The sequence below is a fragment of the Zea mays genome, chromosome 2, assembly GCF_902167145.1.
Source record: "Zea mays cultivar B73 chromosome 2, Zm-B73-REFERENCE-NAM-5.0, whole genome shotgun sequence".
NCBI classification, from domain to species: Eukaryota; Viridiplantae; Streptophyta; class Magnoliopsida; order Poales; family Poaceae; genus Zea; species Zea mays.
The window spans coordinates 235,350,353-235,367,609 of record NC_050097.1 but is presented as its reverse complement, the minus strand read 5'-3'; the positions used below and the strand labels follow the sequence as shown (position 1 = coordinate 235,367,609).

At 41.7% G+C, this 17,257-nt stretch overlaps 1 long non-coding RNA gene across 24 annotated transcripts; it reads right to left on the bottom strand.

Annotated features, from left to right (window-relative positions):
- Nucleotides 1–10,464: 10,464 nt before the first annotated feature.
- On the bottom strand, nucleotides 10,465–17,086 carry LOC103648156 (uncharacterized). 24 transcript variants are annotated; one of them, XR_004856539.1, is made up of 9 exons: nucleotides 16,917–17,083; nucleotides 14,295–15,551; nucleotides 14,116–14,227; nucleotides 13,921–14,032; nucleotides 13,710–13,837; nucleotides 13,531–13,642; nucleotides 12,874–12,936; nucleotides 12,465–12,526; nucleotides 10,465–11,416 (listed from the first exon to the last, which is right to left on the bottom strand). It is a non-coding gene; the product is annotated as an uncharacterized lncRNA (long non-coding RNA). The 24 variants fall into 24 exon arrangements; XR_002267471.3 differs by having other exon boundaries at nucleotides 10,480–11,416; nucleotides 13,509–13,642; nucleotides 13,726–13,837; XR_002267475.3 differs by having other exon boundaries at nucleotides 10,482–11,438; nucleotides 13,726–13,837; nucleotides 14,311–15,551.
- Nucleotides 17,087–17,257: the final 171 nt, after the last annotated feature.

The following is a 17,257-nucleotide window of genomic DNA, read 5'->3' as shown; positions in this document are numbered from 1 at the left end:
ATCTTTGCATGAAGATACCTTCGGATCAGGGACCCATTCCTATCCATGGAAGTCAGGAAGCCGCAAGAAGGGCCAAAGGTAATTGGACTGACTCAAAAGCAATCCATAATATAGATGGAGCTGAAGCTTGTGAACAGTACAAATTCAGAAGGGAGAAAGCAGCTTCAGCAGATCAGCCGAAGCCTATGCTCTTATGTGAGGACATAGCAGAGCAGAAGGTGCTGCTAGGCTCTCAGTTATCCGAAGAGCAGGAGAAAACCTTGATAAGGTTTTTGTTCAATAACAAGGATGTTTTTGCATGGTCAGCCAATGATCTCTGCGGAGTTAATAGAGATGTTATCGAGCACTCACTCAATGTCGATCCATCCTTCAGACCCAGAAAGCAAAGGCTTCGGAAAATGTCAGATGATAAGGCCGAAGGTGCTCGCAACGAAGTCAAAAGACTCCTCAGTGCAGGAGTTATCAGAGAAGTGAAGTACCCAGAATGGCTGGCTAACACTGTTATGGTAAAAAAGGCCAATGGCAAGTGGCGAATGTGCATCGATTTTACAGATCTTAACAAGGCTTGTCCGAAGGATGAATTCCCACTACCAAGGATAGATTCTTTAGTTGATGCAGCAGCTTCGTCAGAGCTCATGAGTCTGTTAGACTGTTATTCAGGCTATCACCAAATTTGGATGAAGAAGGAAGATGAGCCGAAGACTAGCTTCATCACTCCAAGTGGCACATATTGCTATCTTCGGATGCCTGAGGGGCTCAAAAACGCTGGAGGAATTTTCAGCCGAATGACTGCGAAGGTTCTTCAATCTCAAATAGGCAGAAATGTGTTAACTTATGTTGATGACATCATTGTCAAAAGCACGAAGCAGGAGAATCATATTGCTGATCTGCAGGAGACCTTCGCCAGTTTCAGGCAAGCTGGCTTAAAGTTAAATCCAGAAAAATGTGTCTTCGGAGTGAAGAAGGGAAAATTTCTTGGATGCTTGGTTTCAACAAAGGGCATTGAAGCCAATCCAAGTAAAATTGAAGCTATACTTCGGATGGAGCCACCAACTACAAAGAAGGGGGCTCAAAGATTGACAGGAAGGTTGGCATCTCTCAATAGATTCATATCCAGATCGGCAGAGAGAAATTTACCATTCTTCGAAGTGCTGAAGTCGGCCGAAGTCTTTCAATGGGGACCAATCCAGCAGAAGGCTTTCGAAGAACTGAAACAGTATTTGATAGATCTAACAACATTGACTCCACCAATGCCAGGGGCTCCTTTATTGTTATATGTGGCAGCTTCGCACTCAGCGGTAAGTGCAGCGCTTGTTCAGGAGAAGCTTGATGGTCAAGTCAAAAGGCAGGCCCCAATATATTTTGTTTCCGAGGTCCTTAGTTTATCAAAGAAAAATTATACAGAGTTGGAGAAGATACTGTATGTTGTCTTGATGGCCTCCAGGAAGCTTCGGCACTATTTCCAAGCTTACAACATAATTGTTCCTTCATCACAACCTCTGAAGGATATTATGAGGAACAGAGAAGCTACTGGAAGGATTGGAAAATGGGCTGCAGAGCTCAATGAATTTTGTATTGAATATGTTCATAGATCTTCAATTCAGTCGCAGGCACTGGCAGACTTTATTGCTGATTGGACACCAGGGGCTCAGGAGGAGGAAACAAATAAAGACAACGAAGCCTGGATAGTGTTTTGTGATGGATCTTGGGGAACCTTCGGAGCAGGAGCGGCTGCTGTGTTGGTTTCACCTTCCAAAGTCAAAACCTGTTATGCGGCAAAACTTGATTTTAATTGCACAAATAACATTGCTGAGTACGAAGCATTGATTTTAGGTCTTCGAAAGTTAAAAGCAATGGGAATCAGAAGGGCCATACTTAAAACTGATTCCCAGGTTGTTTCGGGTCATATTGACAAAAGTTGTAAGGCTAAGGATCCGAAGCTTGAAAAATATCTGGATATGGTTCGAAGAGTCGAAGCTTCCTTCGAAGGGTTTTCTGTCAAGAATATCCCTCGAGGACAAAATGAGCATGCTGATCTGCTAGCTAAGTCAGCAGCACAGGGGCTGCCTTTACCTTCGGATGTGTTCTTTGAAACAATAAAAGCACCTTCGGTGGAACTCCTTGAAAGAGCAGTTCTTAATATATCTCCTGTTTTTAGTGAAGATTGGAGAACTGAGATCATCTCTTACCTTCAGGGTAAATTTCTTTCAGATGACGAAGCTTATAACAAGAGAATGGAGGCAAGAGCTCGTCCATATGTCATGATAGAAGGGGAGTTGTACAAACATGGAGTTTGTGCTCCGTTACTCAAATGCTTATCCAGAACCGAAGGTATAGAGTTAATGAAAGAAATACATGCAGGCCTGTGTGGATCTCACATCGGATCCAGGCCGTTACTTGGAAAAATTTTCCGTCAAGGATTTTATTGGCCGAAGGCAGCTTCGGATGCAGCAGAATTGGTTCAAAAGTGCGAAGGTTGTCAGAAATGTGCAAGAGATCAGAAACAACCTTCGTCCTTAACACAGCTCATACAACCCACTTGGCCATTGCAAAGGTGGGGCCTTGACTTGTTAGGTCCATTACCACCGGCCCAAGGGAACTTGAGATATGTTGTGGTAGCTGTGGAATATTTTTCTAAATGGATTGAGGCGAAGCCTTTAGCCACAATAACTTCGGCTACCGTCCAAAAGTTTTTCTGGCAGAATATTGTTTGTCGTTTCGGGGTGCCAAAGGCTATCACAGTGGACAATGGAACACAGTTTGACTCCGAAGCTTTCAGGGATTTCTGTGACCAAATTGGTACGAAGATCCATTTTGCATCAGTCAGGCACCCGGAGTCAAATGGACTCGTTGAAAGAGCCAACGACATTATAATGACAGGAATAATGAAGCTAATCTTCAATCAGCCTAGAGGAAAATGGCCAGATCAGCTAACCAAAGTGGTGTGGAGCCACAACACGACAACATCAAGGTCCACAGGCTTCACTCCATTTAAGTTATTATTCGGTGACGAAGCAATAACTCCAGAGGAAGCTAAAGCCGGATCAATAAGGATAGTAGCTTCGGCAGAATCAGATTCCGAAGCTGCTTATTCTATAGAAAAAGATGCTTTAGAAGGGATCAGACTGCAAGCCGTGGAGAATATTAATAAATATCAAGCTGAAACAGTCAAATGGCGGGATAGAAAGGTTCGGCTAAAAAATATTGAGCCAGGGCACTTGGTACTTCGGAGGGTGGCCAACCCGGAAACAGTGGGCAAATTGCAGTTGAAATGGGACGGGCCTTTCTTAGTAGCATCTTCGTCAAGGCCCGGGTCATACAGATTGAAAGATATGGACGGCAATGACATTCCTAGGTCTTGGAATGCGGATGAGCTTCGGCGATATTATGTATAATTCGATGTAATTTTTCACATTTTTATTTTTTCTTTCATGGCACCCTTTTCCTTTCCAAAGGGGGAGAAAGGTTTTTAATGGGGCCAGCATATGTAATTTCCTTTTTTAGTCTTATAAGAGCAAAATCCCCCAAAGAATGTAAATGTAAAAGCTGAGAGCGCACCATCGAGTGCCGAAAAGTAAAAACGACGAAGCTCCAAAGACGTTCCTAAGGGAATGCAGAGCTTATACCGCCTAAGTAAAAGGCGAAGAAGCTCCAAAGACGTTCCTAAGGGAATGCAGAGCTTATACCGCCTAAGTTAAAGGCGAAGAAGCTCCAAAGTCGTTCCTAAGGGAATGCAGAGCTTACAGCGAAAAGTCAACGCTGATTCCGCCAAAAGTAAAGGCGAAGAAGCTCCAAAGTCGTTCCTAAGGGAATGCAGAGCTAAGGTGTGATTGTTTTTAAGAAAATAATGGCTATGAATATAGCTTCGGATACGTGTTTGGCCATTCATTTGCACAACACATTACATCATAGCATTTGCATTCATAAACATTCATCTAGGCATATGTAGGATAATCATCTTCATAGCATAAAATGATTGCTTCGGCAAGAAGAGAAAAAAGAAAGGGAAAAAGAGCTTCGTGCACAAAAAAGAGGGGAAACTATTGTTTTTATGGAGAGATTCGGAAAAAAGGAAAATGATGTTTTCTATGCTTCGTTGCGTACGAAAAGAAGGGAAGGTGTTTTTTTTCGCCTTCGGCTCAAAAAAGGAAATTTCGTCCACATCAAAGCATTTCTCATACATCAGTGAGAGATTAAAGATATATTACAAGGTATGAACAGTATACATGAAAGTTTTTGTTTACATTTACAAGAGTTATCTCAAAAGTTTTTCAAGTACTGTCTGCAGTCAACTATCTAAATCTCCAAGGAGCTTCGGCTTCGGCGTTATTTTTGATCATCAGCTTCGGCTTCGTCATCCTACATGAATAAGGCCATTGGAAGTCAGAATCAAGTTTATAGGAAAAGGTAAGCACAAGGTATGATTTCTTACTGGATCAAGGTGGCTACGATCTTCGTCTCCAGCTTTTTCTCGACCACCTTTTGTCCATATCATTTTTACAAATCGATTTGAGATGCTTCGGGCGAGATCAGGGATGTCATCCAGGATTGATGGTGACAAAGTAAAATTTGGCCTATTGACAATTTTCCCATGATCACAGCCAGCCTTCATGAAGGCTGCAGCAGTCCCTCGAGAAGCCACCCAGGCACAAAAGTCACCATGCCCAGCTATGACTTCGTCGAGTTCGTCAATCTCCCCCTCAATGTGTTCGAAGGTTTTTGGCAGATCTTCAGCTGAGGGGGTAAATTTTCCACTACTGGCTCCAACCGAGTAAAAAATCTTTCTTAGTCGTTGAATGCACTTGTTGCTAAACTCCAGGCATTTTTCTTGAAGATTTGTCAGTAGTTTTCTCAAATCCGAATTTTGCTGAGCTTCGGCTTCAAGTTTTGCATTGAGATCTTGTTTTTCCCGTTCGAACTGCTCAGACTGGCGGAGAAGCTTCGAGTTTAGTTCTGATATTTTTGCTTCAGCTTCCGCCAGTAAGCCTTCGGCTGCCTGGAGCTCAAAGTTCTTTTTCTCAAAAACATCTGATTGCTCTTTTATTTTGTTTTCCAAGTTTCCGATTATAATTTCATGCTTTTTATCTTCGAGATCTTGCTGCATTTGCAAAGCTTTGCTCAATAGCATGCTCTACATAAACACAACCTTCGTCAGACATGTTTTTATTAGAAACAATAAAAGTTAAGGGACAAGTCATTTACCTTGAAGTTGGAGTAAAACAAACTACCAACGACATGCTGTCGTCGGTAGCGGCTGATATCTGCTTCTAGCTTCGGGAATCCAATACTCTTGGACAGAGTACTGATAACTTTGGCCCCTGTTTGGTCCCGAATACACTCTAATTTCTCATCATCAACGCCTCCGAAGAGGAGTGCCCCAGGTTTGTATCCACAGGATTGGGCATACTCTTTAAGCTCTTCTATTTCAGCTTTTGTTAGATGTTCTCCAACTAAGTTTTGGAACGCGAAGGCTTCGTTTTCTGAAGCTTCATCAGCAATTTCTTTTCCTTTCTTTGACGCTACGGTCACAGTCTCTTCGGCAACAGTGGCAGCTTCTTCTGCAGCCATGTCTAGCAGCATTTGGTCAATATGTTTAATTGTGCTCTCTAAATTCAAATCTTCAGCTGAGGCAACTTCGACGGTTGCGGCCTCCGAAGGTGCAATTTCAATATCTGCCTCCTCTGCAGCTGCTCGTGTTTTTTGGGCCGAAGCTCTTGGCGGCGTTTTGTCAATTACCTCTGTTACGGTAATGATTCTTTGTTTCTTTGCCTTGATTGTTTTCCTCGATTTCTTAGGCTCCTTGTCCTTCTGAAAAAACTTTGTCAGTTGTGGACCCAGTGGACTTAGCTTCGCAGGTAAGGATTCAGTCATTACCTTCAGAATTTCCTCAACAACAGCAGCAGAAGGTGATGCGGGAGTTTCTTCTGCTTCGGATATTTGTTGCTTCGGAGAAGAAGCCTTCCTTTTCTTTGGAATTTTCTTCTTTATTGGCTCTTTTTCGCCTTCATCTAAGGCTTCAGTCCCCCTTTTCCTTTTTTGGCCTCCGGCACCTTTGTTCAGATCTTCGTAGTCTGGGTACTCGAAACCCAAGGCGTCCAATACTCGATTTAGCCTTCGTTTCGGTCGAGTGCCGAAGGCTGCGGTCATCAATTGATCTTCTTTTTTCGAATAATTGCCAAGTATCTCGTTGCACATCACTTCAATCATATCCAGCCACTCTCGGCAAGGAGTTTTAAAGTATTTCTTAAATTTGAAGTAGTAAGGCAAGCGTACAAGTTCACCCTTTTTCTTTTCCCCCTCCAGCTTCGGCATCTCCCACTCTTTTACACTAGGGAAAACCTTGAAAGCCAAGAATTCCTGAACCAGGTCCCTTGTACTGATATTCTCTGCAATTATTTTGAATTCATACATTGCTTTTTGAGTTGGACCCTCTGGTAGCATGTGGCACTGGGGGCGGGTTTCTCCGAAGGTCAGTTCCAGTGGACTCTGCACAAGCTTTTCTTTATCATCATCAACCTTAACATAGAACCATTCCGATTTCCACCCTGCTGCCCATTTGCTTCGGTAGCTGATCACAGGATACTTCGTAGTTTTCCGATACGCAAAATTATAGCAACCAAAATTGTCATGTAATCCATCCTTTCTAGCCTTTGTCTGATAGTGCAGTTCATGAACTCGGCAAAAGCTGTCCGCAAACGGTTCCACCGCCTGGCTTCGGAGTGCCCAGATATAAACATTGAGCCTAACGATAGCGTTGGGGGTCAGCTGGTGAAAATAGATTCCAAAATTCTTTAATATCTCTGCAATAATCCCATGAAGGGGGAATCTTAATCCAGCTTTTAGGAAGCTCTTAAAAATAACAATTTCATCTTTTTCCGGCTTTGGGGTAGTCTCTTCTCCCCCGAGGCGTAATAGCTTCTTTTGATTTTCAGTAAAATAGCCTGACTTTACCATCTTGGACAAATCAGCCTTCGAAACAGTAGATTTCCCGAAGTCTAAATGGCTGGGTTTGCTTGGTGTGGCAAGGTGATAATCATCTTCGGAGTCAGTTTCCTCAGCATCTTCTCCTTCTGCTTCAGCGATTGCTTGTTCTGCATCATCAATAGGCATTTTTTCCGAAATCACTAGCCCGGATCGTTGCATGGCTTCGGAGATAGGGACGGTCTCCGAAGCTTCAGTCTCCTCCCCTTCGCGCTCAACCCTGGCGGTAGAGCGGACTCTGGCCATTTAACTATGAACTTGTAAAACTTTAATACTTTTTTCTCCGAAGCAGGCTTCAAGAAGGAGCTTCGTTCAATTCTGACAAACAAGCTTCGGCGATGGTTAAGAATTTTGGCAGCAAAACAGTGCAAATAGCAGTAAATGCTGTGGTAACTTCACACCTACTCGTCTGTTTATATAGTGCCGCAGGTAAGAAGGCGAAGCGCCAGAAGTTTTACACCAGGCGGACACCCGCTCGCACTCGCTGAACGGTGGACCACAGAGACCGAACAGTAACTCTGCAAGGTGGGGCCGCTACGCGCAGGGGGAGTGAATCGTTTCTCGGCAACGAGCTCAGGGAAGGTGTTTTTTGGACCTTCGGCTCCCCGAAGCTTAAGAGACTTTTTTCACGGATCAAGCTCGTTACGAAAAACGATCTAGCACCGCGAAAGGGGCTACTGTTGGGTCTATGCTTCGTCGCCGAAGGTCTTCAAGGGAGAAGCGGCTTTATAATGTGTGAACAGGTATCTTCGGACTTGTATCAGAAAGGGAGAAGCTCAAAAGATACAAAGGTTGACACAGCGCCGAAGCTGTGAAGCAGGAAAGCTTCGGCATGTTCGCAGAAAAGGGAACCGACTTAAAGATGAAAAGGCCATTTAGACCTCGATAGAGTGCTATGGAATTATCACCAAATGTAAAGGGCATGTATGTAATTTTGTATGGGTTGTACCCCGTGCCTATAAATAGGTGAACAGTACCCCCGTACTGTTCACGCTGACTTGGCATTTTGCTTTTGCGTCATCCTTGTATTTTCATCTCCTTCCAAGCCGAAGGTACATTTATAATTTGATATTGTTCTTATTTCTCTATGATGATATAATAAAGTTAAATGAATAATGTTATATGATTGTTCATACTATCTTTTATGTTTCATATGCTTCGTCTTTCATTAATATGTACTGTGATGATGAAGGTTCGTCCTTCATGACCTTCGTCCGAAGATCGTTATATCCTAAGGGAAATAATGCTTCAAAGGACGAAGGACTTTATCGTTTAACATTCTCTGTGTTGCCTTGTTCTTAACTCATAGCAGTTGAGAACAAGTCCCCAACAGCCATATTCACCCCCCTCTAGGCGACTTTCAGTAGAGCTCCGTTCCATGATTCTCTAGCTCTGAGAGCCGATTCTTTAATAGAGTGATTTATTCTCTAGCAGAAGTGAATCTATTTGACAAAAATCGTTTGACAAATAGGCTATGAAGTAATTTATGAGAGTTAGAGAGTGGGGAGCAGCCTGAAAACGGTGGAAAGTAGTTTTTTTGGCTCCCACTTTATAGAACAAAATAGAGGCTAGATTCATTTCACTCCTATCATGGAGGAGTTCAAATTTTTACCGTTTAACTCTGTTGAGTGATTCTCGCTTAGAGAGAGCTATGAGAGCTCTACCAAACATTTTCCTTAAACTTCATTTTGTAAACAGTATAATATATAATATAAAAAAGTATTTTATATAACCATTTACACGTCTACTAAAAGATGGCCTAACCACGCCCACCTTGCGAGCGTATGGTAATTGGTAAGGCCACCTCTCTCGCTATTTCTACGGCCACATCTCTCTCGCTATTTCTCAAATATAACCTCTCTACCTCCATGTAACCTCTCTACCTCCATAATATAGTTTACAAGGTAAAACGTTTGCACAATTTTTAAGCTTTCGGACCGGCAGTATTCGGATCCTTCTTGGGAACTACAGTCATAACAGTTTGCTAGCCAAGATGACAGAGTTTCATAACCAGTCAAGACAGTTCGATGAACATATCCTTGCTTGTCAAAGATTAAATAATGTCAATATTTGAAGTAGTTAATTACAAAACACGAGGGTTATCGTACACCAAGATTCCTACCACACGTGAGTTTTCAAGCAATGCTTTCTCTTGTTAGTAATCTTCCTTGCCAAAGATGAAAAGGACAATGGTAACAGAAGATCGTGTAGAGAATGATTGGTCTATTGCTCGATGACAACTAGTCTAAGATCTGTATCCATTTCCCTATTAGGCCTAGTTTAGTTATTTTAATATTGACATCAATCCATATGTATTGAGATATAATTTACACCTCAATCCACCTCATATATATAGATTGGTATCAATACAAGAGTACCTAAACAAAGGTTTATGAGGTATGCAACCACTTCCCTATGCATGAGAGTCCACCTTGATGCTGGTTTCTCTGGAAGCGCGGGAACAACCATGTATTTGAGGGAGACTCTGCCTTGAATTGCCTCTGTTGTTGATTCTCTCCACGCGTGTCTTGCGGATGCCCAACGGTGGGCTTATCAAATAAAGCAATTATCTCCATCAGATTCCCTATTTTATTCTCTATTTTAGAACTTGTTCGATAGAGCTCCACTCCATGATTCTCTAGCTCTGAGAGCCGATTCTCTAATAGAGTGATTCCGACTGATTCTATAGCAGAAGTGAATCTATTTGACGAAAATCGTTTGATGAATAGGCTGCGAAGTGATTCTTGAGAGTTAGAGAGTGGGGAGCAGCTTCGGAACTATGGGAGGCAATTTTATGGCTCCCACTTATAGAACAAAATAAAGACTATATTCATTCCACTCCCATCATGGAGCAGTTCAGATTTTTACCGTTTAACTCTGCGGAGTGATTCTCGCTGGAAGAGAGCTATAGGAGATCTGTCAAACGTTTCCTTTAAACTCCATTTTACAAACAGTATAATCTATAATATAAAACAATATTTTACACGATTGTTTACACGGCCTACTGGAGATGACCTAACCACGCCCACCTTGCGAGTGTACGGTATGGCCACCTCTCTCTCTCTCTCGCTATTTCTACGGCCACATCTCTCTCGCTATTTCTCAAATATAACCTCTCTACCTCCTTGTAATCTCCTTATAATCTCGTGCCATATATGCTCACGATGACACACACAGTAGTGAACCGACCATTTAAATTCATAGGAATCACCATTGGGAGAAAGTTTCTTGTTTTATCTCCAAGCTGGCAACATCTAAAGGCATCATGCAGTACTAGAGGCTCCAACATACATGAGTGAGTCTAGGTTAGGGATATCTCGAGACAGGCTTTTTGAAGAGGTGTGGGGCATGATCTTATTTTCTTATTTTGTACATGAGTGGGGATTACCTTGTAATCCAATTTGTTGCCTTTGCAACTTATCTCATGAAAACATGCCCCATTTATGTAAAGATTACCCATTTTCAGCTGAAGAGGTGTGGGGCATGATCTTATCTTGGACCAATCTATCCTTCCTAAGTGGCATTTCTAGCGATGGGTCGTTGTACGATTGGTGGAAGAGATTAAGGAGTCTTTGCTGCAAGAAGCCAAAGAAGATTTTTGATGGGATTCTCATCTACTTCTGGTGGAATATATGGTTGGAAAGAAACAACATAATTTTCCAGGGCCAGCAAAGATCTATAGTCCAGGTCGCGCAATTAGTGAAAGATCAAGTTGGGAGCTTTAGTGTTTCTTAGGTAGTTCAATAGGTGGTGGTTTTTCCTTTTTTTCTTTTTCTTACCGAGCTTTTTTGCTCGGTCATGTGGGGCCCCTTTACAGTTCTCTTCTAATACATTGAAGAGGCAAGTCCTTAAAAAAAACTCGAGACAGGCTTCCCTCATAAATACAAAGAGACCAAGTGAGCTTCTCATCACTACATCAAACTTAGAGACTACACCAAACTTTGAGGGTGTTTGGTTTGTTTGGTTACTCTGATTAAAGTTTAGTCTGTGTCATATCAGATGCTTGAATATTAATTATGAATATTAAATATAGTTTAATTATAAAACTAATTACATAGACAAAGAATAATAACTAGACAAATTTATTAAACCTAATTACTTCATTATTAGTGATATTTATTGAAGCATCACATGGACGAATCATATACTAATTAGGCTTAATAGGTTCGTCTTACCTTTTAGTTCTCATATGTATAATTAATTTTATAATTAGACTACTAGATATGTGCACGTGCGTTGCCATAGAACTTAAAAACGCCAACTCAAGATTTTCTATGAGGTTGAGCCGTGACAATAGGAACATTTTTTGGTTCTGTTCTTTTCGAGGACACCTTTTGCCATCACAATAGGAAGAATTATTGTTTTTCCCCGCTTAAGCGCAAGCATTTAGACTATTTTCATGTTCGACTAATTGAACTCTTGTTGTCTTCCTCACCTTCTCCGCGACCGACATATTTCTTAAGATGTAAGGTTTGAACAAATTACAAATATGTTGTCATGTTGTTCCATGCATATTTTCCAGAATTCCAAACATGCCCTGGTGATGGATGCCTTGTCGTTACTATAATCGCTGCAATTCCAACATATATGAAGTACAGAAGACCAAACCAGTCTCTACAGTGTAGGTGTGTAAATGATCTCAAATGGAATTAATAATGCCAAACACATAATGAAATTGATAAGAAAATTACACGATTTAGTGAGAAAATAATAACAGAAACTCAAATATACAAACACTTTGCTGATCAAAATTTGAAAACACGATCTCTAAAATTTCAGATACAGGCAAAACAAACATGGTAAGAGCATCTCCAACAAGGAGTTATACATTTGAGTATTAAAAATTAAAATAGGACCTAATTTAAAATATTTAGGGTCATAAAAAACATTTGTAGTTCCAATAGTTGAGTCCTATATCATGTTATTAAAAAAATAGATCATGTTATTTATAAAATAAAATGTTAGAAATAGTGTATAAAACGAGGATATGGCTCTATCATATGGGGTCCTATATTTAGGACCTGACACCGGGTCCTAAAATTGTTTGATGGATTTTTGTGAAATAGGACTTTCGTTGGAGCGGTTTTTTAGTGTTGGAGACCTACATTTCAAAATAGGACCATGTTTAGGACTTTTGTTGGAGATGCTCTAACAAATAGAACGATTCCAAACAATCACTAATACAGTGTAATTTAATTAGCAACCAAGTCTTGCATGTGAGATTTCTGTATAGCAGATTATCATGAAGCCAGTTTGTTTTGGCTCCAAAAGGAGAACATCCCCTTGTACCTTACAGGGGGAACTAGCGCGACAGCAAGGCAAATGGCTTCTTTGCCGCAGCTGGTAGTACATTTGATTGGTTCCAATGTATTGAGTGCAGGAACCATCTCTTGTGGTGCAACATTTTTAGAGGGTGTTTGGTTTTCCTCACTAAAGTTTAGTTTGTGACATATCGAATGTATATGAACATACATCAAGGATACAAGCATAAGCAAACCTCTTATCCAATTAACTCAGCAAATAGTGCATGAGGTATGCTCGTAACCTGACAAAATCATATAGTGTATAAGCATTGAGATCAGCACATTGGTAAACATTGAGGAAGGGCATGAAATAACTATTTCAGCACCTAAATTAAGCATACAGAAGATATACCAAGCTGCATACAGAAGCTGTAAAAAAAACTGCTAGCATTTCACTTTTTCATATTGATTACGCCTTCCCCTGATCTTGGGAGATGGGAGATTTGTGATTTTAAACCTTTTCTAGGACTAACAACTACACACATGCAATTAGTTACTTCAAGCACATACACATCACTATAAATAGATCCATAACCAAAGCAGTTTTTCAATCAATAGGATACACAAAATAAAAGTATGAGAAGCTCACCATTCCCACTGACAAGAGGATGGTCAGCTGGAGCTGCATCAAAGCCGCTTGAACCGAATACAGCTGCATCAGCACCAACAAATGGACTGAGTAACACAAACACAGAAGCCAGTATAGAAGGTGAAGCGCCAATAACACAACAAATGCTGACACTAAATGATGCCAAACTGAGAATTAACGATGGGCACACTCTCATGAAATTCTCTTTTCAATTAACTACAATAATTGTTTGATAATTTTTAGGCAACAACCAATTATTGGCTTGTTCTAAAAAAATATAGGAACCAGATCACAACAATATCAGTGACAAAGTACGTTCATCCACCATTTTAGCACAAAAGATGAAAGGTGAATTGAAAAATAAAACAGATACATGGCCAGACTATGTTGCTTCCAGTTTGCTGTTAAAAATACACATATGATTTTGGCAAATACAACACAAAATTCAGAGCTGAACATTCAAGAACAGGGAAAACGACCATATATGAACAGAAAAATGGTGTTCGTATCTCCAAATGAACAACTTTTAAATCATTGTGTGATCCAATGCTTAAGCCCGTCATGTACTATTAATTTTGCGCCAACTAATATTAGAAATCCAGCGTAGAAAGCTAGAAAAAGTACAATTTGCCCACATGTATCGTGCTGGTCTCATACATCGCTCAAGGTGGATGTCGATGATTTGAGAGTTGTCGGAGCACGCCATGGAGTGAATCGGCGCCCACCCCTCCACGTCCTTCGTGCTCAGCACGCTCACCATAAGATATGCCTATCAATTTTGCGCCAACTAATATTAGAAATCCGTAGTAAAAATAGTACAGTTTGCCCACACATACCGCGTCATTCTCATACTTCGCTCAAGCAGGATGTCGATGATTTGAGAGTAGTCGAAGCTTGCCACTGGTTGAATCAGCGCCCACCCCTACGCGTCCTTCGTGTTCAGCACGCTCACCATAAGATATGCCTATCAATTTTGCGCCAACTAATATTAGAAATCCGTAGTAAAAATAGTACAGTTTGCCCACACGTACCGCGTTAGTCTCATACTTCGCTCAAGCAGGATGTCGATGATTTGAGAGTAGTCGAAGCTTGCCACTGAGTGAATCAGCGCCCACCCCTACGCGTCCTTCGTGTTCAGCACGCTCACCATAAGATATGCCTATCAATTTTGCACCAACTAATATTAGAAATCCGTAGTAAAAATAGTACAGTTTGCCCACACGTACCGCGTCAGTCTCATACTTCGCTCAAGCAGGATGTCGATGATTTGAGAGTAGTCGAAGCTTGCCACTGAGTGAATCAGCGCCCACCACTCCTCGTCCTTCGTGTTCAGCACGCTCACCATAAGATATGCCTATCAATTTTGCGCCAACTAATATTAGAAATTTGTAGTAAAAATAGTACAGTTTGCCCACACGTACCGCGTCAGTCTCATACTTCGCTCAAGCAGGATGTCGATGATTTGAGAGTAGTCGAAGCTTGCCACTAAGTGAATCAGCACCCACCCCTCCTCGTCCTTTGTGTAGAAAATGCACTAAATTGTAGCAAATGCATACAAAAGACTAGCCTCAAGGTTATCGACGCCACAAGGTTAGCCTCAATTTGAATATGCAGTAAATTGTAGCAAATGCATCCAAAACTATTTTACTAAAGTGGAACTATATATTTTGAAATGTCATGGAAGTTATCATATTGTATTCATATTGTACCATTAAATCTTGTGTGCATCAAGAGAAAGGGTGCATGTCCATCTCATTCGTAAGTACTAACTACAAAGGGCCTATCCCTAAGATGGAATTTAACTAGAAAACTGCCTAGTTTTCCTATTTTAGTGAAGGATTAGCAACATCAACTCGTTTCCTGCTGTGAGATCCAAACAAGTGCAGGTAGCCTCACCTTTTCTTCCAAGAATAGTTTATAACTCTCATACCTATCTTCTGAAATTTTGGTTCCCCTTAAGGGCTTGTTCGGTTGCAATGGATTAATTCCCCAAGTGGATCTAATCCAGGGAGGGATTGAGTGGATCCCTCCTTTTCACTTAATCCCTTTGGGATTTAATATCTTTATGGTTTAAATACCTGTCTCAAAATGTTTGTTCGGTTAATCCCCGCCATATATGCAACATAATTCAACAAGGAAGCAACACTGTAAGCCCACTAGAGACCGGCTGTACATAGACCTGGCAACACTGTAAAACGTTGCCTAGTGGGCTTACATAGACCTGCCATGTACAATGTTGCTTTCTATAAAATAAAAATAGAAAGAAGTGTCACTAGCATTTTGAATCATGAAACTAAAATAAAGTAGAAAGATGCTATGGAGAACGTCCACAACCATGGTTTTAATCACAACCGAACATATGCTGAGTGAAGTGTCCCTATCATTATGAATCCTGAAACTAAAATACACTTCTCTCAATTCTGAAACTAAAAGAAGTGTCCCTAGTTTTCTGAAACTGAAACAAGTCCGACCACTCGTGCCCCTCAAACTGAAAATAAAACATGCAAGCAAATCAAAAAGTGTCTCTAATATCAAACAACACTAGCAGCATGTGCTATTCTGATGTCGCCAAAATGCCATGTCCAGTCATGCCTTAGACGAAGAACTTGGGCTCCAAAAGAAAATATCACCAATTGAGGAGAGTGTCGAGCAACCACACCAAGCAGGTCACACATGACCTACACAATTGCCATAGGAAGCAACACTATATTAATTAATTTCCAATCAACTTTAGCTAGCTAGAAAATTAATTAATTTTCAATTGAGGCATAGCAGATCCATGCATTAGGTACCAAGACCAAAGAACTAAGATAGCTTAGTAGTGATAATTTCACCAGACTGACTGAAGATATCATGCTCTTGTACATCCAGCTTGTGAGATATGTTGGAAGTAACAGGATAAAACAGACATAAGAGCACCCCACACTGGTCTGCATGCTGTATTGTATGAATGCAACAAGAGTGTTCTGGACTTAGTCTAGGTGCTTTGTGTCTAGTATTTAGGAGTATTTAACTTTCGTTAGGTCAGGTGCTTTGCGTCTAGTATTCAGCTCAAGGAATTTCCTATTGTTGACAGATCAATAGCTCAAGGAATACTACAGTGCACAAAATACTAGTAGTCAGTGCCTTTATTGCTGGAAATAAAAATCAAAATGGAACAAGGAATTACTCTAGATCACAGTTTCTAACAAGGAATTACTCTAGATCACAGTTTTTGGCATGCTCAATAATACAACTTGCTTTAAAAATGTTAATGGCTCCAACAGAAATACCAAGAAAATTTGAGAGCTTCTGGGCAACATGACTATGAAGATTGTAATGTTCGCTGGACTGTACGTGGTGCTGTGGGCCAAGAACAGGGAGGACGACATGTTCGCCGGTCTGACGACAGCGCGGTCTGGAACTGGATGCGATGTAGAGAGGTCGCTGCTTCGATGACGAGCCAGGCAAAAACAGTCTGGTTGCGCTAGCTACTAGCACCAGTAGTGTGAGATCTTAGCATATGAGTTTAGCGGACCTTAGCATATCAGTTTCAGTAAATTAGCTTCACTGTCACAACTAATTTTACCTTGCAGCCAATGTCGCACATTATTCCACAACAACAAGGGCCCAGGAAAGAGATCAATAACTGAAGAGGGGGCGCTGAAACAAGCAAGTCCCAAATGTTGGACTCTATACTGTAGATCGACGAGTTGCCTACCACTTGGGAGTACTCCATTGGCCGGCCACATCGATGCAAAGATCTACAGGTAGCAATCTAGGGTGACAACATGATTAGTACTACCGGCGAACAGCACCAGGGCGTCGCACGGCGCGCTCAGGTCGGCGTCCAGCACCAGCTTCGCTAGCCTCAACAGTGCTGCGGAAAGCACACAGCACAACGAAACCGTCGGTGTGGAGCAACCACACCAAGCACACAGCACCAGCTTCGCTAGCCTCAGGCGCATGGAAAGATGCACGCGATGGAATGGAAATGGCATGCGACGACGACGAATGGAAAGATGCACGCGATGGAAAGGAGAGGAGGAGGATGTGAGTACTACCTGCGAGAAGCGGACACCGATGGAATGGCGCCGGTCAGCCAGTATAGATGTCGCCGCCGCCTTCTCTGTGCCCTAGGCACCGCCGCCTCTGTGCTGTAGACGCGGTTTCTTTCCACGCCGTCGAGACAAGGTTTTTTCCCAGGCCGGGATGAGGTGGGAACTGGCGGGATGGGCCGGGATTGAGGCCCAGGCGGGCTTAAACGAACACGATTATTGTGTGGGCCAGGATTTCAACCAGGTGGGTTTGATCCATATGGTTTCCTTCCCAATCCAGACCATTCCCGGCCCAAACGAACAAGCCCTAATATGACTATATGAGTCAATCGATTTACAAAGCTAAT